At 47.4% G+C, this 26,354-nt stretch overlaps 1 long non-coding RNA gene across 1 annotated transcript; it reads left to right on the forward strand.

Annotated features, from left to right (window-relative positions):
• The first annotated feature begins 6,970 nt into the window (after positions 1–6,970).
• LOC105517496 lies at positions 6,971–23,230 on the forward strand. The gene is made up of 6 exons (XR_001002679.1): positions 6,971–7,043; positions 12,457–12,527; positions 13,171–13,251; positions 14,136–14,306; positions 22,904–23,054; positions 23,147–23,230. It is a non-coding gene; the product is annotated as an uncharacterized LOC105517496 (long non-coding RNA).
• The last annotated feature ends 3,124 nt before the right edge of the window (positions 23,231–26,354 follow it).

The raw sequence follows: 26,354 nt of genomic DNA on the forward strand, positions 1-26,354 counted from the left end.
TTTTAACCCCTTCAGCGTTTCCATCTTATTGGAAAAAGGGCAGGCAGGAGGGCAGACAGGAGGGAGAGAGGCAGTTGGGCTTTCTTCTTGTCCAGGGACCAGCTCTGCCCTCCTGGTCCTCACTCCCAACCCCACTCCTTCCTTCCTCTGTTCTGTGCCTCTCCTATCTACTCCTTCCACATCGCTAGCCACTTTACAGGCTCTTCATGTGGCTCAGGTGAGATAATGCAGGGTGTGAAAATTCTTTGTAAATGAATGCATCAACTCTACGTTCCATTTGCTGTCATGATCTCCTGTGTCTTTGTTCCATTTGTGCAGGTGACTTGTTCCCCCGCCAGTCCCCACCCCCTCACCCCCAGTTTCATGGAGTGGTTTATTTATTTACCTATTTATTACAAACATACTGTAGCGGTTTGTTTATTTATTTACTTATTTATTATTTTTGAGACGGTGTCTCGCTCTGTCACCCAGGCCGGAGTACAGTGGCACGATCTTGGCTCACCACAACGTCCGCCTCCCAGGTTCAAGCGATTCTCCTGCCTCAGCCTCCCGAGTAGCTGGGATTACAGGCACACGACACCACACCCAACTAATTTTTGTATTTTCAGTAGAGACGGGGTTTCACCATGTTGGTCAGGCTGGTCTCGAACTCCTGACCTCAGGTGATCCACCTGCCTTGGCCTCCCAAAGTGCTGGGATTACAGGTGCGAGCCTCGGTTCCCGGCCCTACCTACCGTGCCAGTTTAGCGCGGTGAGGCACAGAGCCTGGCATGAACCGGCACCTGGGGGACCCCATGACGAGGTCATACACTTGCCCGGCCCACAGGGTAGGGTTGCCTGCACTTACCAGAGAAGGTCCCCGAGTGAGCTTGATAAGCTGAAAGAGACGCTCGGGAGAGCCCTGACGGCGCTCGCCAGGCTGGAAAGGACAGAACTGCACACTGGCACTTTCATCTTCAAAGTTCAGCACCTCAATTAAGTAATTAATAGATCTGGTCACATTCACAGCTCTCCAAAAGAGGCTGTTGGAAAAGCTCTGCTTTTCTTCCAGAAGTGTTTTCATGGCAAGCCCACAGAAGCCCCCTAGGAGGCAGCCTGTCATCCAATAATCACTTCCTTTCTCAGACCCAAATTCCAAATCCGCTCAGCAATGGGCAGGGCAGCCCTGAGCCACGTCCAGAGATTGGGATTTGCTGCCTCCTGGAGGATATTCTGAGTATAGCAAGTAGGTGAACTCAAACAATGCGTTCAGTAATGGGAAGAAAACAGCTGTTTTTGTCCGAGGAGCGTCTGGCATACCCAAGACTTCTTAAAGAGAGGAAAATATTAACCTAGAGCATAACAACCCCTTTCTCTTTTCAGTCAAAACCTAGACAGACTGTGTTGATATTAAGTTAACAAGTTCCATGGGCTAATACCTTCCGAATGAAATGAGAGTGTTCTTGAATTAATAGATGAAAACTCCCCTTCATACATCAGAGAACTAAGGAAAGGTAATTGCCCTCAATATTTATTTTCGATTTGGAAAATCCAAAGCAAGAAGGCTTTGAAGAAGTCAAGATCTGATTATAATTCTAGGCTCGGTGCCAATGGGATAAATGGTCTGGCAACTTCTTTTGCACAGCTATCGACTCCATTTGTCTCTGACGCCAAGCGCCCAGCATGGCACAAAGCCTCACAAAGTGCTCCTAAAAGGGTGTCATCTCCACACCATTGATAAGACTCAGAGTCCCCGTGGCCGTAATGCAATCCCCTCCTCCCCGGGGGGCTGTTGGCACCTTAACCCACTAAGGGATCGGGAAGTAGGGTTTGCCAGTGAGGAGCCTGGAGCCTTCAAGCGTGTTTGGCCGTGGTGTTCTTATGATTTAGTACCCTGGACTGGCAGGTCTGGGGACTTATTGCTCTAGACAAACTTTTTAAATAGGCCAGGTGCAGTGGCTCCAACCTGTAATCCCAGTGCTTTGGGAGGCTGAGAGGGGAGGGTTTCTTGAGCCCAGGAGTTTGAGGCTGCAGCCAGCCATGATCACACCACTGCACTCCAGCCTAGGAGACAGAAGAAGACCCTGTTTCAAAAAATTTTTTTAATAAATATAAATGTTAAAAATAAAAAACCCTAACGCACACACACATACATGCGCACACACATATACATGCGCACACATGTACACACACACATATGCATGTGCAAAGTGTATGCCCAAGCTATACTCTCGTTACTTGAGTTTTAATTTACAGAAGTTTCAACCTGGCCAGGCCCAGAATCATGGAGAATGGGCTGGGAATGGGTCTGCGGAGGTTCCCGAGGACATGTTTGAAAAGCATTCTCCACCTGGGAGAGCTGGGTCAGAATTAGCACACTGTAGGAGAGTTGGGCAACAGCCAAGAGCGGGGCACACCAGCTCGACTAACCGAGCCTGAGCCAGCGGGAAACTCCTCACCACAGTGATCACTGGAGCAGGCAGAGTCATGGCTGGCTGGGGCTCCCACCTCCGCCCCTCCCCACGCGCAGGTGGGCACGCCATGGTGGGGCTGGGGAAAGGGCCTACGGCCAGGGTAGCACAGAATGACAACAAAGGAACAGTCAAGGCCTAACAAACAGAAACAGCGATGCAAATTGCCTAGAAAACGGAGCGGCAGTCACTGTAGCTGGCATTGCCCAGACTTTGGTTGGCTTCAGGGTGACAGGTCAAGAAGGCAGCTCCTCCTGTAGGCCAATGAGTTTGCTCCAAGAGCAGCCCTTTCCAGCTGACGCCCAGAGTGACCCAAAGGCTCTCCCGGAAAGTCCAGTTCGAAGACGGTACAGCTGCCCGTCATGGAGCAACCTGCCCAAAACCGCAGGGGGAAAAAAAATCCAATAACCAAATCCTGGTGACCGCACCCTGTCTGCAGTTACTCAGAATTCACTGGCCAAGGTCCAGGGAGCAGACCGAGTCAGGCTGAAGTCTATCCACATTTAATTTGCAGTTGAAAATGGAAATAAGTCAAGCCAAGACAAATCCAGGGCCTGATTTAACAGCATCAACTGCCACGGCAAAGACATTGTCATGGGGGGGTGCCACAGATCAGCCACCACCACCCCAGGGGAAGGCTGACACCACTACATCCAGACGCTATTCACTCACCTTTCATACCAAAGCTCATCCACTGCATAGCAGCTCAACGGCATTGCTACTGTTGTGTTCTTTTTACAGGTGAGGAAGCTGAGGCACAGGAAGTTGAGTGACTAAACTCTCAGTGTAAATGGTGGGGCGGGTTTGAACTCATGTGTCGGGCTCTTTGGTTTTACATGCGTTAATTCTGATTATGGTGAAAGTCTGAATGGCTAGAAATATTTGGAGATTGTGCCCGGAGGACAGCTGCAGAGAAGTGACCGTGGCTGACCCTGGGCAGCAGTGCTTGGTCTTGCTGGGAATCGTCAGGGCCTCTGCCAGCCTTCCCTGGGGGCACCAGGTGAGGTTATCATGGATTTGAGGTCCTCTGTACCGGAGGCAGGACGCAGACACCATGAACAGCTCCAGGCAGGTGTTCATTCGCTGGCGGAACGTTTGCGATGTGCTCAGCCATGCTGGGGGTAGGGGATGTGGGAATATTTGCACTGTTGGGTTAGGCAGGGCTCAGAGGCGAAGGCATCATGGAAGAGGATTTGTCCTGAGGAAGGAACACAGGAGACATGGCCATGCCATAAGAAGGAAGATGCCTCTCTTTAGGTCAGGATTTGACATCAGAAAAGACGAGACCACTCCAGGGAAGAGCCAGGAGACCTGCCTCCCAGGGCGGAGAACTCCCCGCTCCAGCCCCTCCTGGGGGAACCCTCTCCAGCTGCAGACCCCAGGGTGGGTGAGCAGCGATGTGATACCTTAGATGGATCCCACGTCCCCTTCAGAAGCTAATGGTGTTTGGCTTTAGCCGACAATACGCCTCCGGGGTGTGCCTCATTTCCCATGTCCAGCGCCCTGGAGTCTCGAGGTGGCAGCTTGAGGGCTACCCTTGTTGCCCAACCTCATGTTTCCCTCTAAGGGAAAGGCTCGTGCCCCCACTGCCAGGCAGCCCCTGACACAGGGGACTCTTGTGAGCAGGTCAACACGCAGCATGGATATGCGGAGGGACTCAGAGGTCTCTTGGTCGTGTCCTCTGTGTCTAATCCCCCTTGCACAAGGAACTTGACTTCTCTGAACATTTATTTCCTCCTCTAAACGATGGCCACCACGAGGCTGGACGCCTATGTTAAGTAGAATTTTAAAAGATTGATTTAGTAAAATATATACAATAATAATAGGCTTGGCTCAGGGTTTGCAGGGAGAGTGCGAGCTTTGGGGGAATGTGACACATTTTTGGGTTTTAGAAGATGACAGCAGGCAGAGCAAGATACCCTAGAGGATAGGCCAGGAGGTCCCCTCCGCAATCTGCATGTCTGGACACTTGCAAGGCAAGAAGCAGGTGAACGAGAAGCAGGTGAAGGTAGAAACAGCTCTCCTGTCCTGGCGACTCCTCTCCTGGGGTAGCCAGTGCTCCGGGGTCTGTGTTGAGCCTGCTGCGTAGAACTTGGCCTGATCAGATACAAAGGGAGCAGCAGGAGTGACACGCACAGTGGAAAACTGAGCATCCCACAGACCTGAGTTTGTGTCTTTGTTTGGATGCTCACCAGCCTTGGACCTTCAGACAAATTCCCAGACTTCCCATCTGCAAAGTGGGGTCCAGAGTCCTCAGAAGGTTTGAGTGAAGAACACAAGAGATAACGCATTAAATGCCTGGCACACAATCCATCCATTCGTCTTTGGGTATTCCCTCTTTTTTTGAGATTTCTTTCTATTTGTATTTTTTAAAAATAGTGTCTTGCTCTGTTGCCCGGCTGGAGTGCAGTGGGGAGATCATAGCTCAATGCAGCCTTGACCTCCTGGGCTTAAGCCATCCTCCCACCTCAGTGACGGGGTCCATGTGTGTTCGGGCATGTGTGCATGTTTTTGGGGAGAACCTTTGAGAGCCACTGCTCTGAAAACAACTTCCCCTCAAAGACCACCACAATCAAGCATGTAGTATGTCTCGGGGGTGGTCCCAGTGTAGCAGTACCTGAGGGTACTTGAGTGTGCAAAAGTGGTGGCATTTGTGGCAGCCTCAGAATCCACCAAGTTGTGTTAAACACTAATTTTACAAGTGATATGCATCAAGCTCTTTTTAGCAGGCACTTCTGGAGCACTATCTTCCTGGGCGCTACTGTATCCAAACACTGGCCATCGCAGATATTTTTGCTAATCCCTGTTATGCAGGTGGAGGCCTTGACAGTCAGAGATTTTGTGGCTAGTCCAAGATTGCTCAGCTGATAGCCTGGTGGCCTGTTATGCAGAACCCCTGCCTTCAGGTGACACTGGGTCCCACAGGCATGGTGAGGGACCTCCAGTCTGAGCTACGCACTCAGTTGGTGGAGGTGACAGAAAGGAGTCCATGACAAGGATTCCACAGCCTCCCTGGCTGGAGGAACACCTGGTTCCCTCCAGGTCTCCCCTATTCTCCCTTGCTCTTCCCTTAGACCAGACACTGGTGTCAGTGGCTTATTTAAAAATTGTTCCTTTGAATGAGCACTCTGGGTCCTTGGCCAGAAGGCAACAAGTGCAAACTTGGTAATGGCTCAGTGCCCGCCATCCTCCTGAACTCCCCACACCACATGTCAGAGTCCCTTCTATCCAAGCAGGAATCACAGAAGGAAATGGGTCTGCTCAAAGAGAGAAAAGGTCTCTGATGTGAAAGGCAATGGGAAAAGCAGAACCATGAAAGGAACCGATCTCTGGATGGCCTGAAAGCTAATGGGCTTGAGGGGAGCAGGGTTGGGAATGGTAAGCTACCAGGACAATGTGGGGAGGGAAGAGAAGGGAGAAGGATGGAAAGTAGGGACAAGTAGAAGTTTAAAGGTGGTTGCTCTCTGCTGGGAGAGCCTGCCAAGCTGGAAGCACAGATCCCTCAGATCCCGGACACTGGAGTTCCTTCCTCTGGGGAGCAGTGGGCAGGCGTATGCTGCTGACCTCGTTCTCATGATTTGCATGTCCACAGCCAATGTGTTGCTGATGGAATGTGAAAGGCTAGCACTAGAAGATGCTTAGTGGAGGCGCATTTCATAGACAAGATTGAACTGAGCGCTTTAAAAGACTGGAAGGGAGTGCTGGACAAAAAAAAAAGAGAGCCAAAAAAAAGACCTTTCAACCCAAGCCCTGCTCTGCATCACAGGCAGCTTTTATCTCCATAATTAGAGGGCTCATTATGCTTTAAAATAAACCACCGGAGCCCAGGCTGGGCACTCAGAGGGGAGCTGACTGTGGGGTACAGAGTCAACAGTGGGGAGTGTAGAGGGGTGGGATCTCACAGTCTGTCCCTAGGAGGATGGGAAGTGAGGTACCCCGGGAAACAGAGGCACCCCACAGAGGCTTCTTTCTGGGTAGGGAAAGGTGTGTAGACTTCAGCAAGTCACTGATTTTGTGGACATTACTGGGAATGACTGCGTTTTTCATTTATCCTTAAATGTAAACAGGTAACACGGAGGTGCCAGATGCATTTTTTTTTTTTTCCTTTTAGGAGACAAAATCAGAATTCCTTAAATCCTCTTTCTTAAACATAGGAATAGAAATTCGAATTTGATTACACTGAGATTAGGAGAAAAATAGAGTTGGGTAACACAGTCTTTGGTGGAAGCTGTGGGACTCTTGTGTACTGCCAGTGAGCGTGTGAATTGGCACAACCCCTGCAGAAAGAAAGGGAGTGATCATTAACAAAACTACAAATCCACATGCCCTCTGACCCAGTCATTCATCTTCTGGGAATTTGTGCTGCTGAGACAATTTTAAGATGACATGTGTGTGAGATAATTCATGGCAGCTTTGCTGGTGATGGCAAATACCTGGAAACAAACCTAGATGTCCATCAAGAAAGGATTAGTTAAATAAAGCATGCTAGATTCAAACAACTACTATGCGGCTATGAAAAGGAATGAGGAAGCTCTCTGTGTACTGATGGGGACAGAAGTTTCAGGACATTTTGTAAGGTGGCTGAAAAACAAGGTACAGAATATTGTGTATAGAATGTTACCTTTCATGTAATAAAAGGGGTAGATAAGAGCGTGTGTCATATTTGTTTGTATTGGGATACACATATTCTAGAATACATATGCCTCCACAAACAGAGAAATCATGTGGCAAGGGAGCCCAGGCCGATGGGGGAGAAGCAAAAGAAAGGAAACCCTTTTAGACTTTTAGATTTTGAAGCAATGTGAATGTCTAGCATGTTGAAAATTTTCAATGAACAAACCGATCTGCCTTACATGAAAATATCCAGAATAGGCAAATCTCTAAAGACAAAAGGCAGATGAGTGGTTGCCAGAGTCCGGGAGGAGGGAGGAATGGAGAGGGACTGTTTATTGGATGCAGAGTTTCCTTTAGGGGTGATGAAAATGTTCTGGAAGCAGGCAGTGGTGAAGGTTGCACAACATGTGGATGGACTAAATGTCAATAATGGTAACTTTCATGCTACGTGTATTTCACCACAATAAAAGGTAAAAGCCTGTTTGTCGTAATGGCTACATTTCAAATTCCATAGGGGGATTTCATTGGGAGATCATTGTTAATTCAAGAATTCTCCCTTCTGTCTCTAAAGCAAACTCAGGGAGACATTTGGAACTCAGATAGGAGCCACTAAAGGGTATTTTCAAAGTTCTGCTCATTTTAGAAAGCTGGAGTGCAAATACATATTCCAGGCATAAACTATGAGCTCTTGAAAAACATGGGCTCACAGGAAGCCTTATTTCCCTGAATTCATCAAAAGTTAGAAGCCAATGAGTGCAGGGCAGTAGGGGCGGGATGGGGCCAAGGGGGTGAGTCAGTGGCTTCCTGAGATGCCAGATGCTGGAAAAAGCAAGGATGTGAAGCCATGCTATGCCCCCGGGGCCAGGACCCACCAGGTGCAGGGACTGTTGAAGAAACAGAGGAAAATGTGACTTCCACAGAGCAGAGAAGCAACTAGGTAACAAAATACACAGACCCAAAGACAAGACACCTTTATTTTCAGGGATGCTGGTGTCCATCTGTCAGAGCCCTGAGCAGGTCCAAGTCTGCATCACCATACCTGGCACTCCACAAAGTTCCAGGTCAAACTGCTGGTTAATTGAGTTACCAGGTTACCTGGCCAGACAGATGACTACGTATCATCAACCAAGCACTGATGGGTTAGGAAAATAATCAACCCATTTGAGTTGGGAAAAGGGAGTCGGAGCAGAAAATTCTGAGGTTGAGCCTATAGCCTATATTCATGACCTCCCAGTAAAAATCCAATTTCTAGATATGGCTGTTGGGGAGGTTAGTTTATAGAACAAAACTTTTCAACATATTATCTCATTTATTCTGTTTGGACGAACGGAGGCAGGATGGCGCATTTTCGGGTTCTTCTTCACTAACCTTTCCCGCGTGCGAAAATGCAGCCGGCAACCCGGGAAGGTGCAGACCAACTGGGCATGCGCCAGGTGACATCAATCCGAAGAGACCAAGATTTACCTGGTCGCACCTGCGGAACGCCCCCGACACGCCCGTGCCCCGCCTATTGCCCTCCCACTCCTAGAAAAGCCACTCTCGGCCAGGGTCCCACGCGGCCTTCTCACAGCCCCACTCCTGTCGGGATGTCGGGACTGTGGGAACTCTGTCGGAGAGCCCCACCGGGGGGACTCTGTCGGCCTTCTTTGCTGGAGGCCACAGACCTCTTCCCCACACCTTAAGTGGCCAAGAATAAACTTGCAGTTTTGCTCCTACACTTGCCTACCCGCTGGTTCTTTTGTGCTCGCTCTGGTGGTCTTAGAAAAACAAATCAGTTGGTGCTGAAGACCCAGGAGGAGACCCCTCCTCAGGCCTCTAAGGGTTGAGGAACCTCCTCCTGCTCCCACGCGGCAGACGGACCAGGACCTGGGACCCGCTTCCCTCACTCTCATGGCCTCTCTGGTGTAAGTGCCCTTGTCTCCTGTTTACCTCCCTCAGCCAGAAATCCTGCGCAGGTCTGAGGTCCATTTTGGGCCAGCAAGTGGCTCGGGGGCCACCATGTGGCTCGGGAGACCCGTTCAGGACGGAGACATCTGCCTGAAGGTAATCTCCACTTTGGCTCCATGAGCCTCCAGTCTGTCTCTGCTGGTTCCAAAGGACGCTTTGAAGCCAGGCAGAGATCCACTTCCATTTCCATTGTGTCCATTGTGTAAGTAAAGAGGAAACAAACGGGAAACCCCCAGTCCAAATTTCCAAAGAGCACCCCCTTAGGGTGCCTCCTAGCCAATTTAAAAAACTTTACAGCTTGAACAAGACCTTAGGAGGAAGCGGTTAATTTTTCCCTTCCACTGTGGCGTGATTGACGTCAGCAATTTCTGCCAGCGGCTAGGCAAGTGGTCCGCAATTAATTACATACAAGGCTTTTGGGCCTTAGGCTCTCGTCCCGATCTGCCCTATATTCCTCCTTCTCGCCCCGCTCTCTCCATCCCCTCCCTTCCTGCCCAGACTCCTCCTCCTCCCCCCATCCAGACTCCTCCTTCCTCCTCCTTATCTACTAGTAATCCACTCGGTCCCGCGCCTCCTTCAAGGCCCCCAACTGGCTGTCTTGAGTCCCCTATCTCTGCCCACACCCTCCTACAGTGTTAGCACCTTTGCGAGAGGTGGCTGGGGCGGAGGGGGTAGTCAGAGTACATGTCCCTTTTTCATTGGCCGATCTTTCCAAAATTGAGAAGCGTTTAGGAGATTTCTCAGCTAATCCTACGATATACATAAAGGAATTTAGTTCAAAATGCAGAAGAAAATCCAGCCGCATTCTTAAATAGGCTGACTGAGGTTCTAACCCAATATACCCGGTTAGATCCGGCCTACCCCACAGGGGCCACCATTGTGGCGTCTTATTTCATTTCTCAATCAGCTCCTGACATTCGTAAAAAACTTCAAAAGGTAGAGGATGGTCCTCAGGCACCAATACAAGACCTAGTTAAATTAGCCTTTAAGGTCTATAATTCCAGAGAGGAGATGGCAGGCTCGCCTCAAACAGAAGTTACAGCTCCTAGCAGCGGCTTTACAGCCCAGTCGTAACCCCAGACCAGAGAGCACACACCCCACAGACTCCAAGGCCACGAAAGGAGCCTGTTATAAGTGCGGCAAGGCAGGACACTATGCCAACAGGTGTCCGCAGGGTCCCCGAGCCCCAACGCAGCCTTGCTATAAGTGCAAGGCATCAGGACATTAGGCCAGTGAATGTCCTAACCCTCGTCCACCAGCAACCCCCTGCCCTGCTTGCCAGCAGGGAGGGCACTGGAAGTCTGATTGCCCCACCCTGAGAACAGGTGCTGCGTCTCCACGTAACTCCCTTTCCCAGGATCCTGGGAGCTCCTTCCAGCTCCTACATCTGGACGACGACAACTGAATGTGCCGAGACTCGGGGACCCCCATTACCCTCGCCAAGCCGCGGGTAACTCTCCTGGTAGCGGGTAAGACAATTAATTTTTAAATCAACAGCGAGGCTACCTATTCTGTTTTGCTGTCCTTCTCTGGACCTAGCCTTCCATCCAATATCTCTGTAGTAGGAGTAAGCGGAAAGCCATCCACTCCACGAAAAACTCCACTCCTTAATTGCTGCCTGGCCAACAACTACTTTGCGCACTTGTTTCTCATTATACCCTCATGCCCTACCTCCTTACTAGGCCGAGAAATCAGTTTGGCTTTCCCCCACTCGCCTCAAACTTACTAAATTTTCTTAACTATCTCATACTCCCCAACCTTGCCGGGACCTTCCTTCTGGGTTTTGCCCATATTCCAACAAATGCTTCCATTCCTCATTCCTATACTAATACTGTGCCTTATTTTATTTTTCATCCGTACATCCAAATACCAACCATAGGCAACAGCAGGAAGTAGCCAGACAGACCACGGCGCCCCTTATCACTATTATCAATAAAAGGTTGGACTGTTTGGACGAACAGAGGCAGGATGGCGCATTTTCGAGTTCTTCACTAACCTTTCCTGCGCGCGCGAAAATGCAGCCGGCGACCCGGGAAGGTGCAGACCAACTGGGCATGCGCCAGGTGACATCAATCCGAAGAGACCAAGATTTACCTGGTCGCATCTGCGGAACGCCCCCCCGACACGCCCGTGCCCCGCCTATTGCCCTCCCACTCCTAGAAAAGCCGCTCTCAGCCAGCGTCCCACACGGCCTTCTCACAGCCCCACTCCTGTCGGGATGTCAGGACTGTGGGAACTCCGTCCGAGAGCCCCACCGGGGGGACTCTGTCGGCCTTCTTTGCTGGAGGCGACAGACCTCTTCCCCACACCTTAAGTGGCCAAGAATAAACTTGCAGTTTTGCTCCTACACTTGCCTACCCGCTGGTTCTTTTGTGCTCGCTCTGGTGGTCTTAGAAAAACAAATCACATTCTTCAAAATCAACCTATGAGTAAGGGCTTCTGTGTTATTGATTAGGCAACCAATATTCTAGGGTTTAAAAGTGGCTTCTCCTACTTGTTCAGTCTGTCAATTACCAGATGTTAACTTGAAATCTTTACCTTTTTCCAACATACTATTCCATCTTCCACCATGATCCTGAGTGGTGTGTGTGTGTATGTGTTTGTGTGCACAAGTGTATGTATAATCCAGTCTTCACAGCTTATTTGCTGCATGGCTTCGAAGATATTATTTGTCTTCTTTGTGATTCAGTTTACTCACCTGCAAGGCGGAGACAACAATAATGCCTCCTTCGTAGGAGGATAATTGTGGGCATGACACAGACAATGAATTTGAAGCAGCCGTAGAGGGCCTGCAACCATAGTAATTCAATGCTAGCTAGGATTATTTTTAAAAATAACACATAGTTATAACTGCAGTAAGTTCTCTCTTATCCAGCATGGTTGAAAACAAAGTTTCCTGATTAAGAAAAAATGCTGATAACTATATTTGTCACATATATCACAAGTGCATTATGTTTCAGAAATTTAAACACAATAAAATACGCTGGAGTTGGATGCTCTGTAGATGCTTTTCTCGGGCAATCTAGGCCTTTGGGGATCTGGTGGCACCTTATAATGAATACCAATTTAATTTCCATGCCGCTATACAGGTCTATAAAATGATACAGGCAGTGGAAATGGGTCACAGAGAATTTATGGTTACACTGAAAATGTCAACCCAACTCCATGGTCTACTTCGTGCTTGGAAGCGAAGGCTGGCCTGGATGCGGTATGCACTCATGACTCAACCTTCTGTTGTCACTTGCTGTTTTTGGACTCTTCCAAGTTCAAAGTCAACACAAAACTCTTCCTTTAAAAGAACAGGTTGGCCCCAGGAGGCTGCTGAGTGACATGTCAAGCTGTTCCGAGAGCACACTTGCTTCCCAACCACCTGAGTCATGACAAATTGCTTGAGGCTTGTACCAGAGTAAAGTCTGAAAATATTTCCTCTTGCTGTCCCTACCAGACAGATGCTTCCAGAGTCAATTACTGAGTGGTGGATCTATGGCCAACCACCCATTCTCTTCAGTCACTGAGGCAAGTACCTTTGGGGTCCTCATAATTCAGGGAGAAATTCAGTCTCAGAACTTCTCATAAATCTCCTAAGAGAGCACAAGGCCTCTCCTCTAACCTAACAAATCTCCTTATTTTTCTACAACTCACTAGGCCCATTTCTACCACCTGGTTGCTAATTCTCTTCTCCTGTTGATATTCCCAACCTCATCTCTATAGCTCAAAGCATTACCAAACTCATATCGCCCTTGGTGTCTGCATCATTCCAAAATTCCGTCATATTTTGCTTTACTTCTCAGTATCAAAGCCTCCTTGGTCTATGTCGTGACTCCTATCAGCTCCTTGAAGGAAGGATCTTTGTTCAATATGTCCTTCTGATCCATATGGTGCCTAATATGGGAATAGGCATTCGAGATTAAGTGTAGAAATGAATAAAATAATCAAGTGGGATAGAAATCATTGTTCAGCATTCAACTCTTCTACAAATGATAAAAAATACTGAATTGTCCCTCAAAATGTTTAATTTAGCACAGCACAGAACACTGTTTCTCAACCCGTAGCAAGTATTTGAATTCCCTAGAGGGCTGGTTAAAACACAGATTGCAGAGCTTCTGACTCAGTAGATCTGGATGGGGCTTAATAATTTGCATTTCTAATGCATTCCCAGATGACATGATGCTGCCGGTCCTAGGACCACATTTCGAGAACCCCAACCACGCATGGATTGTTGTCAACTATGAATCACAAGGTTTGGATACTAGTTCCAGCATTGCTGTATGTGGCCGGGGGACCTAGGGCAAGCAATTTAAGCTCTCTGGGCTTCTTCAGCTGAAATTTGTCTGGTATGATTGCTAATGTCGCCTTTATCTCCAAAGTTATCTGAGCACAAAAGGTCTAAAGTACCCTTCCTTTGTCATCTGCAGTGCTATCATCTTTATGAAATCTTAGGCAGCAAAGGCACCAGTCAGAACAACAACCACTTTTCAAATCTTGAACCCACAGAAATCAGCCCCAAGTGATGGGCCAGGAAAAAGCTCAGTAAAAGAGGAGAAAACTGAGGCCAGGACTCAGGAAATTCACAGGGGCAGGAGATCCCCTTGCAGGAGGCCAGACCAGATTCTGGTATGGACTCAGAGCCTGATCTAAGTCGAGATGCTGTCCCTGTGCTCCAAGTCCTGAAGGATTTTTTTTAGGAAGCTAACGTTGCAGGCTCCACAGAACCCAGTGTTGGCTCCATGGCCAATGCCCCAAGAGAGATGATCCTGGGACCAGATACAGCCAACGTGTCCTTCTTCTGCCTCTAAAATAGATCAAAATATTGTCCCTTTGTCTTGATCTTTGGCATCTCCAAGGATGGGTTTCCCTCAAGAATGGAATCTTCACCCATGACTGAGTATATGAAGAGGTATCCGTCCTCAGGCATGCTCAAGTGGGGAGAATTACCAGGATTGGTTCCATATCCTCAAAGGGAAAGGGCAAATATGGAATATTGACGTACAGAGATGTTGACAGGCCAGCCCCCATGGTTGTCTTTAGGAGATGACAACATAAAAATTAGGGCCTTGGCATTCTTGACACTGACACCCGATGCATTTCATGTAATAGCCATTCTTCACTTTTGTGTTGAGCCAGATTTCCAGTGTTTCAGCTGCTGCCTTCCCTGCAAGCCCTGCCATCCACTGAGACCCAACCTCAGCCATTCTTGGCACATCAGCCCATGAGAAGTCTGCCACTCTTGTTTCATAAGTAAAGCAGCATCCTTCAGGGCCTGGAGCTCCTGGACACAAAAGCCGTTTCTGGGAGGTGAGTAGTGTAGCTCTCAACAGTAAGTGAGTGAGTTAAAAGGAGGGTTGCTGTTCTTTGGTCTTAAACATTTTCTCTTAGTCATGACCATCTCTCTTCTGGTTCTTTAAAAAGTTTCTCAATTAATTGAGAAAGTTAGTGACTAACGAGATAACCATCAACATAATGAACACATGTGTTACACCTTGCTTTCCTGTTTTCTCTCATGTAATCCCAGCTGCTTTGTAATATTACGTTGGTGCAAAAGGCACTTTTGGTTTTGCCATCTCTTTTCATGGCAAAAACTGCAATTCCTTTTGCTTTCTCTAAAGATTTATGGTCATTTTTAACAGTGACTCACAATCTAGATGAGACAATGAGGAACAGCTAAAAGCAAGGAAGGCAGAAATATGGCTTATGCCTTGCAAGGCCCTTCACATGCATTTTCAACTAGAAGAAGTCAATCAGACTAGATATGGAAATGGGTCCCGTGTGCTTGGCTATGGCTTCAGAAGCAAACTGCACTCAAAGAGAACCTCCTTCCAGGCTCCCAGGTCGAGGGGCTCTTCCTGAGGAGGTTTTTCAGGGACAAACAGTATCTCGGACAGAGCTAGGCAGTGAACATTAAAAGTGAGATAGTACCCCTTGACACTGTTGTTTAGACAAGGTCAAGATAATTTTTCTTCCATTTCCTCTTGCAATCTCAAAAAAACAGGTGTGATTCTTGTTGGCCTTGAGGAGAAAAAGTAGCCTATTCAAGGCCTCCTCCACAACAGACTGACTTGATTCCTCCACTGAACTCTCTGCCCATAAGGCTGCTCTGCCTCCTGAAGCCTCTTTCTTCATCCTTCAAGGAGTTGTGCAAATGCAAATTCTCCTCCTGTTGATGGCTCTGCATTGGGGTCAATTGCTTCTGATGGAAACACTTATTGTATACAAAAACCTAGCCCCCAAACAGGAGAAAACATAATCTTTGCTTGTACCTAGTGTTTCCAATTTTTATGCACTTTCCCGTTCATTGTCATAACAGTTCCAAGAGCTGGGTAGAAAAAGTGTCTTCCAGGTGAGTAAGTTGAGAGTCAGCAAAATCAAACAACTTGCCCAAGGCCACGCAATGCTTTGCCCAGTCATTCTGAGTCCCAGTTCAGGAGGTAGGAGAAATAAAGATGAAGAATAAGACTGGTAAGATTGGTCTTAAGGAAACATCTACAACTGTTTGGTAGCCTCAATACCTACACTAACCACACTTATATGTCTCACCCGAATAAGGTGAGCCAACCTCTGAAAGCATTTGAAAACGGAAAAAATGCTTTATCCCTGAATAACCCTTTCTATTGTTTTAAAAGTTCCTGGAAAACAGTGAACACTGTGGGATTACTGCTTGTGAATAATCGTCCACATTGATCCAAAATGTTCTTCATTGACTCCTGAATCAACTCAAGTCAGTGTCAATGGAAACCAACACTCACCATTGCACCAAAGCTCATCTCCACAAGATTAAAGCAGCCATTGTGTGCACATCTTCCTGCCAAGCCCTACTGATTGCTCTGTTTATTAAATCTCTACTGGCTTCTGTTTTGCATTTTTATATTCTGCCCAACAAAGGATATGCTGTTCTTCACTAAGATCCCTTGATTAAAAACCCAAGACTGAGTCATCTTGCCACTCTCACCAATGCTAAACCCTGTTCCTGGATTCTCATCCACTTCAACTTCCTCCTCCATTCCCCTTATGAAGAGGGGATCTGAAATTCATGTTTCATGTTGTCAAACACATATGCACACCTATAAATGGTGTATCCCGAAGGCCTGAGGATGAGGAGAGGAAAAGTGGGCAGCTGGGACCTCCTATTCTCCTGATATTACATGGTGACACAAAAATGAGTTTCAGGCATTAGCTAACAATCAGGCTCTGAGTTCTAGATCCAAACTTGCACACAGCGTGGGAGAGAGCCAGGACTGGCCAGACTCCATTGAGCAAACAGAGAAGGCTCTTGTGATCTCAGAGGTTAAGAACTGGATTTCCTGGGGTGGCAAATCACCATTGCACTATCAAGCCCATCAGGAAAACAGTTCAGGGGCTTCACCATAAGAGGGAAGCCTAGTATTCCAGGTGCAAAAGGCCCCTGCCTTGGCATTGCGAACATGGTGATCCCTGAGGGTAGCATTTCAAATTTTGCCTGTGAGTGCCACTGCGTTTGAAAAGCTTATCCTCTTTAAAAATGGAAATGGGTTGTCAGACTTCTCAGAAACACCGAATAGAAGCTATTTCACAGAAAATCAACATCATTGGTAACACTTTGATAGGTGATCTAACCAGTTCTCTGGCTGCCAGACAGGGCCAATCTAAGACATCTCTGAGAGAGGCGATGCTTCATCAAGATCTCCTGAGAGGAAACGTCGTTCCCCCTCGTTTCAGCCATTTCGGTGTTTAGTAATTATTCCTACCCAGAAATGTCTTACAGAACCAAGTCAAATCTCACCTGCACTTGTGGAGAACATTTCTTGGATCTGGTCCTCAGGACAAAGTGGGAACATGTTACTCTGTGAAGATCACATTCACAGAGAGGCCCAGAAAATGTTCTTATTAATACAGATAGGAATCATTTTATCTGTGAAGACATATTGTGGTTGAAACTATATATTCATTTCTTACCGAGGAAACTGCTTTTATCGCATTCAACATTACTAATGAGATAGCTACTGAGAACAAAGTCAGAATGCCTTGATTGTTTTCATCTCTCTCAAAACAAAACAAAAATGTCATTTTGTTCCCAGAACATAAAAACTCAAGAACTAGAATGGTAAATAATACTTTTAAATTTTTAATTTTTTTAGGACATAATGACATTGCATTATTGAATATCTCTGTCCTCAGGAGATGATTTTCTGGTGAAAATTAGCAAACCAACGCAAACTTGAAAGCCGGTCACCTGTCATCTCTTCCTGCTGTAAGATGTTCATGACTTATTTGAAGGTGGCTCTTATGAAAGTTGTAAAGTCGTGACATAGCTACACAGGCTGTGTGGAGAATTGTGTGTCATATAGAATCAAAGCATTTTACTGCTAAAAAAAGACTTTGGAGACAATGTGTAGGCCAAATTTCTCATTTAGCACTAAGAAGTCTGAGGTCTGAGGACTAGGTCTCCGGCCATGTAGTGTCTGCTCTGGCACATTTCATTTTACAAGGAGGCCTCTCTTGGTTCTTGTGTCCACACAAACCCAGAGTGACATTTTTGCCTCCATTCTCCAACTCAGCATTCTTACTTTGACAGCGATTTCCATGTCCTCATGATTTAAAATGCATCGGCTTGGCCAGTCATAGTGACCAACTAATCCCAGCACTTTGGGAGGCCAAGGCGGGTGGATCACTCGAGGCCAGGTGTTCGAAACCAGCCTGGCCAACATGGTGAAACCCCATCTCTACTAAAAATACAAAAATTAGCTGGGCATGATGGTGCACGCTTGTAATGCCAGCTACTCAGGAGGCTGAGGCAGGAGAATCGCCTGAACCTGGGAGGCAGAGGTTGAGTGAGCTGAGATGGCGCCACTGTACTCCAGCCTGCGTGACAGAGCAAGACTCCATCTCAAAAAACAAATAAAAACAAACAAACAAACAAAAATCCATAGGCTTATGACTCTGAAGTGTCTTGCAACACTAGTAAGAGAAACCCAGTCCATTACCCCCACAAGTCTTGTGACTTGAAAAACTATGCTTGGTTTGGATGCATAATCCAAGAGTATCCATGGCCAAAAGATGAACAATAGAAGATGCATCAAGACTTGAAACCATCAAACAGGCATTGATGAATAACACGGAATGAAACTCAGGGAATAAGGGCGAATCGGTGTCTGTTTTGTTTCTCTAAACTCCATGTAACTCCTCCCAGACTAGTTGTTTCTTTCTAAAGATAATCTTTCCTACCACAGCAGGAACTGTGACCTTTATTATTCCTATTATTATTCTGAATGTGACCCACTGGCCGGGGACTGAATGCAGGGAAGACCAAGGGGGAGAAATCTGTCTACCTTGTACCCGAGACACTTGGCCACCTGCACAACATGAAGAAAAACTATAACAAAGCATGTCATTGACCAACTGCAAAACAGCCCTTCCTTCTTCTCCACCCTCTCTCCCCACCCTCTGGCAAACGCTGAGTAAACAGGTACATTTGGTGCCAGGACTAGAAGGTCAACAAACTCCTGCTTTGTCAGAGGGACCTGGGACTCAAGTGAAGAGGACTTCGCGGAAATGTCCTGCTTCCTGCTCCACAGGTGTTTGAGCCTAAGGATTAGAAGTAAAAGTGTCTCGAGGAGATTTTCCAAGAAGATGTGCAGCAGACAGCTGATGCTAGGGTATGGCCTGGGACCCCCTGAAAAGTGAGGTTTTACTATCCCGGCTGATCTCAGCCCTGGCTTGTGTATTGATGAGGGCGACTTCCCCTGGAAGGGTTATCACAAATCCCCAGACTCTTCTCTAGCAGGATAATCTGAAGATGATCCCAAGATTCCTACGCCTCGGTGTTCATGCCCTGTATAACTCTCCCACGCTCGAGGGTGGGTAGGACCTGTGAATGCGATGCAATACCACTCCTGTGACTAGCCTGCATTCCAGGGCAGAGGAGAAGGGATTTTGCATACGTCACTGAAGTTCCTGATCAGTTGACTTTGTTTTGGCACATTATCCCCTAGCAGCCTAACTTCATCGGTTGACTTCAAGTTCATCAGAATGGAGTCTACCTATCCAGGGAGGGGCTGACCTAATCATGCGAGCCTTTTGAAAGAAGGTCTAGAGGTCAGAAACAGAGAAAGCTGGAAAGATTTGAGGCAGCAGAGACATTCTCCCATCGGCCTTGAAGAAGCAAACTGCCATGTTACGGAGAAGGCTGCGTGGCAAGGCAGTGGTCTGTCAGAGCTGAGGCCCTCAGTCCCACAAATGCAAAGAGCAGAATTCCATCAGCAGCCAGTGAGCTTGGAAGCCGTCTCTGAGTCTCAGGTCAGAATCACAACCCTGGGCTGACCTCGAGTTTAGCCAGTGACACCCTGAGCAGAAGTCCCAGCTATTCCTTGCCTAGATTCCTGACTCATGGAAGCTGTGGGATGATAAATACGTGTTGTGTTAAGCCACTAAGTTTGTGGTTATGTGACACAGAAAACTAATGCAACATCCTAGGAACTGCAGAGAGGAAACGTATCCACATTTTCTCCATATCCATGTTTTCTGTACCCACTTTTCCCCTCAAGGTGAATCCTCAAGGTCAGAGCTTGTTTTACATACAGGCCTGGTAAATTGCTGCATGGATGAGAGGTGGGTAGTGGGGGTCCTGGGAAAGGCTCATAACATCTCTGGCTGTTGGGTTCATCAAAGGTCTTGTTGATCATGTAGAACGTGTTCTAGGAAAAGAAGCTCATTAGATCCTGTGGGTGATTAATCCTTCTTTGATGTTAGACAATCAAATGATTAGACATTGCTAATTTAGTCACAGACTACATCAATGTCCTAAATTTGGGAGTAGCTGTACCAGAAAGCAACATGTCCACCAAAAATCCCTAAAGCAAGTGGCTAACAATGTCTGAACTCAGAATCAGCTCTGGGGCATGAGCTGCAAGGAACATGATGCATTCCTATGCCTGGGGGACTATTCTCACATGTTATTACTGATGCTAAACCTGTCTCTCTCTGGCCCAGCGTTTAGAACTTAATAGCTGGAAACTGCATAGCAGATTATGTCATCTAGTTCCTGCATTTGACAAATGAGGAACCAAGGTCCAGAGACATGAGCTATTTTTCCCAGAGCCACACAGCCAGAAGTGACAGAGGCAAGACCAAAACTCAAGTCTTTCAGCTACTTCCCATCTGCTCACCTTTCCTGTAGCACAAAATGAGCCAATGGTTACCTATGGGGTAAATCACCAATGCTCTCCAACAGGGCATCCATTTCAGGTCTTGCCTCAGTCTGAATCCAGCTGTCCTTGCTGTGCCTGGAAACAGGACACAGCTCTCCTGACAGCCCAGCTTTCCTCTCATGTTAGTTGTGCTATCAGCTCTAGCATCTTTCATTGCATCTTTCATTCATTGAGGTGATTCAGCTGTCTTGAGACCCAAACCTTACCAGGTGGCTTGGTTTCCTGTGGCTGCAGTAACAAAATACCACAGACTGGGTGGATGAAAACAACAGAAGTGTATTATTCTCTCACCATTCTGGAAGCCATGAGTCTCAAATCCAGGTGTCGGCAGGGCCATGCTCCCTTCGAAGGCTGGAAGGAAGAATCTTTCTTTGCCTTTCCCAGCTTCTGCCAGTTGCTGACCATCCTTGGCCTTCCTTGGCTGTGGCAGCTTCACTCCAGCCTCATCCTCTATTCTCACATGGCCTTCTCCTCTGTGTGTGTCTTCTCTTCTTTTGAGGACATGAGTCACACTGGGCTTAGTGCCCACCTTAATCCAGCATGACCTCATCTGAACTTAACCAATTACCTCGGCAGAGACCCTTTTTCCAAATAAGGTCACATTCAGAGGCTTTGGGTAGACACGAATTTTGAGAGGACTCTGTATAATCCAGTACACTGGGTTTTATACGTGTGCCAGAGCTAATCTCAACCAACTTCCCCAAGAGTAGAAATACTTGGTAGGTGCAGCCTTCTCCATCGCTTCTGTTCGTCGCCCAGCCCCACCAGATGCTGTTTTAACCCAGCCCCAGACATTAGACAGAGCTAGAAATCACTTTACAGAGCATCCAGCCAATGGCTGTTAATCCTGCTCCCCCTGAGAATCACTTAGGGAGAGTTTAACAAAACCAGTGTCCAAGCCAAGAGGTTCCCATTCAGCTGGTCTGAAGTGTGGCGTGGGTATTGGTAGTTTTTACAGCCACACTGAGGATTCTCATATGGAGCCAGGAATGAAAACCCACCAATTGCTGGGTGCGGTGGCTCAGGCCTGTAATCCCAGCACTTTGGGAGGCCAAGGCAGGCGGATCACCTGAGGTCAGGAGTTCAAGACCAACCTGGGCAACATGGTGAAACCTCGTCTCTATTAAAAATACAAAAAAATTAGCAGAGTATGGTGGCAGATGCCTGTAATCCCAGCTACTCAGGAGGCTGAGGCAGGAGAATTGCTTGAACCTGGGAGGTGGAGGTTGCAGTGAGCTGAGATGGTGCCATTGTACTCCGGCCTGGGCAAAAGAGCCAGACTCCATCTCAAAAAAAAAAAAAATCGCCAATCTAGCCCAAGTTTTTAGTTTTCAGATGAAAGATGCAAGGCAGGTGAGCCTCCAGTCATCACTCCCCCCTCCATCTACTGCCATCAGTAATCCTTTAAGCCACCAGTTCTCCAACTGAAATGTTCTGCCCCCTCTAGATGGGGCAAGGGCCCCAAAGTTGGCAGAACAAAGTCTTTGTGGTGTCTAACACCCTTTACTCATGAGGAAGAAGCAAATAAGATCCCTGCATGGCCACCAGGCAAGATGGCAGCCACCTCGCTGCCATCACAACCTCCTCATCAGTGAGTGATACACACTCGTGACCTCTGGAATGACACAGTGCTTGTGTAGGCTTTGTACACTGTCAAGTGCTCTGCAAATGTACATGATCACTCGTATCACTTCATTTCTGGTAGCAGTCTCTCAGCCTCAGCAACTTTGCAAAAGTTCTTAAGTGTATACTTCGCCCGCTTATTCATTTAGTTTCCATGACACGTGTCCTTGGGTCTCTATCTGGGCACTAGTCTGTCTTCTTATTGTAATTGCACATTTTTTAAAAGCAAGAGCATTTTTGTTGCCTTCTTTTTAATCTTTATGCGTTCCAGTACGGTACTCTAGACAACAAATTCTTTCCCTCGTCCAAGCTGGTGAAAATATGCCAAAGTATGCAGCAGAGAGGTCTGCCCAGCACCCGAACTATCGCCAAATGACCTGAAGTTTTTCTTTTGAACAATACTGTCTTTTGGGACCAGTAAGTCATTTATGAGCTGAAAAACAACAACAACAAAAGCAAAAACAAGCCATTGAAAGATACTAATGGAGGCAAAACAAGTCCTACTGCTCAGCACTGTCCAAGAACTCTGGGCACCTTCCTATCTCATTTTCTGTTTCTTGGCTCCACATGTGTGAGATCCCAAGATCGTAAGAAGGAATCATGTCACCAGAAACAGGCCTCTGCAGCTCAGTCAGTGACATATATAAAAATGAAGAGGCAAAGGACTTTAGGAAAATAACTTGTGTTTTTTCTTTTATCTTAGTTCAGTCCACACTTCGGGGAAAATGTATCCAAATGATAAGTATATACTACTATAAACATTTTAAATGATTTAACACATGAAATGACAAGAAAGGGCTGGCTGGAGTCTGGGCAGTGTCTAGGCAGGTCTGGGGACCACTGGCCTCCCCCTATTCACAAATCTCATCACAAAGCAAATCACAGCTTCCCAGAAGGTCTACAGGGCTTACACACCTGTGGCCTGTGCCACAATCTCCTCTGCCATTGCCACGGAGTCTCTCTCCTCCCATTCCCTCCCTTCCTCCTTCCCTATCTCTTCCTCACCCCTTCTCACTCCTTTAAGTTCTGTTCCTGGAAACTCCAAGGTCAATCTCTTTTTTAGATATGGTGGTTTGTTTTTCTGAGCAGGAAAATGTGGATAAAGTCACTGCTGGGCCACCTTTTTGTGAGGCTGTATGGAAGCTGCCTACTGGTTTGAGGAGAGGCTGCTGGGTTCTTTCCTTTACTAAGGATTCGTTTAAGTCAGCCCTCCAGGATCCAAAACAGAGCCAGAAAAGAGGTAGACTTTGGTAACAGAGGAGCTGAGCACTGCATTGTGATAAAAGTCACTAACATATCACAGTACAATCGTCACTTTTTTCTTTTTCCCAGCCAGCAAAACAGCTGAGGCACAGACTAGACGGTAGTCCAAGGACCAAGACCTGGCCAGTGAGAGGTACCGGGTGTCCAGACCCCATCTGGTACCAACAGCAAGTTGTGTTCAAGTTAGGCGTGACAAGGGCCTTCTAGTCCTTGAAGGTATTTCCATGGCAAAACAGAAAGCCACAGGACATAGAGGAGCTCCCCCTCCTGCAGACATTCTTTAGCACATCAGAAAACACAGCCTGACCTTTGGGTGTGGCCATCCTGGAAGCCCGGGCTGAGACCAGCAGGGTTATTTCACGCTTGGCTTCTCTGGCCCCGAAAGGCCGCCCTTTGATGCGTGGGCCACCCTGGGCTGACACCCAGAGGGCTGGGCTAGGTTTGGATGAAGTCTCAAGGCTGTGTGGGCATCAGTCCATGGGGGTCAATCCAACTAGTATCTGTGACGGTAAGGCCTGCCTGGCTTCAGGGAATGGGAGGAAGCGCCACCTAGTGGTGAGGAGGAGGGCCTGGCCTGGGTGGGCGGAGGGCTTTGCCATTAGGGAGACCACCCACATTGATTGATCTGCGTTTCCACCCCTCAGGGCCTCAAGTCAGTATCACAAAACTGAAAACAGTGTCTCCAAGCCAGACTAGAGGGGTCCTGGATAGAGCCGTCGGCCCACTGTGGAGGCTGTTCAGGTCACAAAGTGCCTGACAGACAGCTGGACCAGTCCTGGACAGCCCCCAGTGACCGGCCGAGGGGGAGAGCTGAGTAGTGACCAGTATCACAGGGTGCTGCTTTGTTGTAGGGAACCAGGAATTCAGAGCATAACTGCCTTCTGCCTCTGTGAGGAAGGTTCAAGGTCTTATACACTGGTGAACTCAAACCCTGTCCACTTTGACAAATTACTTTTTTTAGGGCTGTTACCCTATAGGAAGAGTGAATTCCAGAAAAATTAATTTGTATACAGCCAGCTGCTTTGCAGCTTTTATAGAGAACTAAGACACCGTCTTCTACACTATTGTGAAATATTGTTCCAATTTTCCAGATAAGATGAGTGAGACTGAGAGGTGTAATGTTCATTCAGATATGCCAGAGGTGGGCCGGGTGTAGTGGCTCATGCCAGTAATCCCAGTACTTTGGGAGACTGAGGCGGGGGGGGGGGGGATCACCTCAGGTTAAGAGTTCGAGACCAGCCTGGTCAACAATGAGAAACCCCACCCCGTTTCTACTAAAAATACAAAATTAGCTGGCGTGGTGGTGCGTGCCTATAATCCCAGCTACTTGGGAAGCTGAGGCAGGAGAATTGCTTGAACTTGGGAGGCAGAGGTTGCAGTGAGCCGAGATTACATCATTGCACTCCAGCCTGGGCGACAGAGCAAGAGTCCGTCTACACAGCTCACTGCAGACTCCATCTCCCAGGCTCTAACAATCCTCCTGCCTCAGCCCTGTGAATTATGTGTGCTTAGAATGAAGGACATCTTGGTTCTCTTAACTGTAAAATAAAAGAAGGGTTGAGATTTTCTTGTAAAAAAATTTTTTTAAAACTTGCTGGACATGTTGCTCATGCCTGTAATCCCAGCACTTTGGGAGGCCATGGTGCATGGATTGCTTGAGCTGAGGAGTTTGAGACCAGCCTGGGCAACATGGTGAGACCTTGTCTCTACTAAAAATGCAAAAAAAAAAAAAAAAAAAAATTAGCTACGCGTGATGGTGTGTGTCTGTGGTCCCAGTTACTTGGGAGTCTGAGGTGGGAGGATGGCTTGAGCTTGCGGTGGGGAGTACTGGGGACAGGGTGCAGAGATGCAGTGAGCCGAAATCACGTCACTGCACTCTAGCCTGGGTGACAGAGTGAGACTCTGTCTCAAAAAAATTACAAAAAAAATTTTTAAAAAGCCATTCATCTAAAATTCTTCCAAAGCCTACTTATGAACCACTGGAAGGGGGAACTTGAGGGCTGGGCGGGTTGTACTAAGAGTGAGTTATTGCTTACCACTGGGGGAGGGTGAGAGGGGACGGAGCTCATCCTGCATGCGGGGTGGGGGTGGAGGGTGTGCGTGAATGTCTGTCTGTGGGAGTGTGCTTGTGAGTATGTGAGAGGGTGTGACAATGGTGTCACAAGTTGGTGTACACAAGTATGTGTGTCTACTGTGTGTGTGTCTATCTGCCCGCCCATCTTGGGGGTGAAGGGCTTGAACATATATTCAATTCCTGGAGGTAGACTTATAGAATGGAAATGATTGAGACCTCTGGTCTCTGAAAGTCCTCTTCTGGGCAGATTCTGTCATTGCATTTCCGTATGCTGCAGTATCCACAAAGTAGAACCTTGTGATGCTCTCATGTTCCCTTCCAGCCTGCTTTAGGACATTCTGTGTTTATAAGGAAAGTTTGGAGGCCAGGTGTGGTGGCTCACAACTGTAATCCCAGCACTTTTGGAGGCAAGGCAAGTGGATCGCCTGAGCTCAGGAGTTTGAGACCAGCCTTGGCAATACGGAGAAACCCCGTCTCTACTAAAAACAAAAAAATTAGCCCAGCGTGGTGGTGCACCCCTGTAATCCCAGCTACTTGGGAGGCTGAGGCAGGAAAATCGCTTGAACCTGGGAGGAGGAAGTTGCAGTGAGCCAAGATCAAGCCACTGCACTCCAGCCTGGGCGACAAAGCGAGACTCTGTCTCAATTTAAAAAAAAAAAAAAAAAGGTAAAGTTTGGGGTTTTATAAACTAATTTTCAGACCGCTTGGGCAACTAGAATTGAGAATGGAATCCTCTCCATCCAGAAAAACTTCCACACAGCCTGAAAAGAATAATTTATTCACTATTTGTTCATGTTTACATTTTGTATGGTATGTCTTGAAGAACAAATGTATTTTGTTTTTTAAAATACACTGTAATGAAGATTTTGGTCCAGGAGAACAGCCCTGGAATATTTCTCACCTCCTTACACACATGTAGGTTTTTAGGGGAATCAAGAGGTGTGGGCTGGGGGCGGAGCTGAAGGCAGAGTTGGGGCGGGGCTGGGGAAGACCACCCAAAACCAGTCCCTTTCCTACAACTCCACGTAAAAGTGGAACACCCTGCAGGGTGTCTATGCCAGTCACCTGGACAAGGACTGTTCACCTTAAAGAGGTCTTTGCAGGCCTCTTTAAGGCTCCTTTAAAATGTCTTTGTGATTCACAACTGAAATACGGATTATCTCTAATTCAAATGCCCGTAATCTCAGGTTCAAACTTGCTCTA

Source organism: Colobus angolensis, unplaced genomic scaffold (genome assembly GCF_000951035.1).
Source record: "Colobus angolensis palliatus isolate OR3802 unplaced genomic scaffold, Cang.pa_1.0 Scaffold300, whole genome shotgun sequence".
NCBI lineage: Eukaryota > Metazoa > Chordata > Mammalia > Primates > Cercopithecidae > Colobus > Colobus angolensis.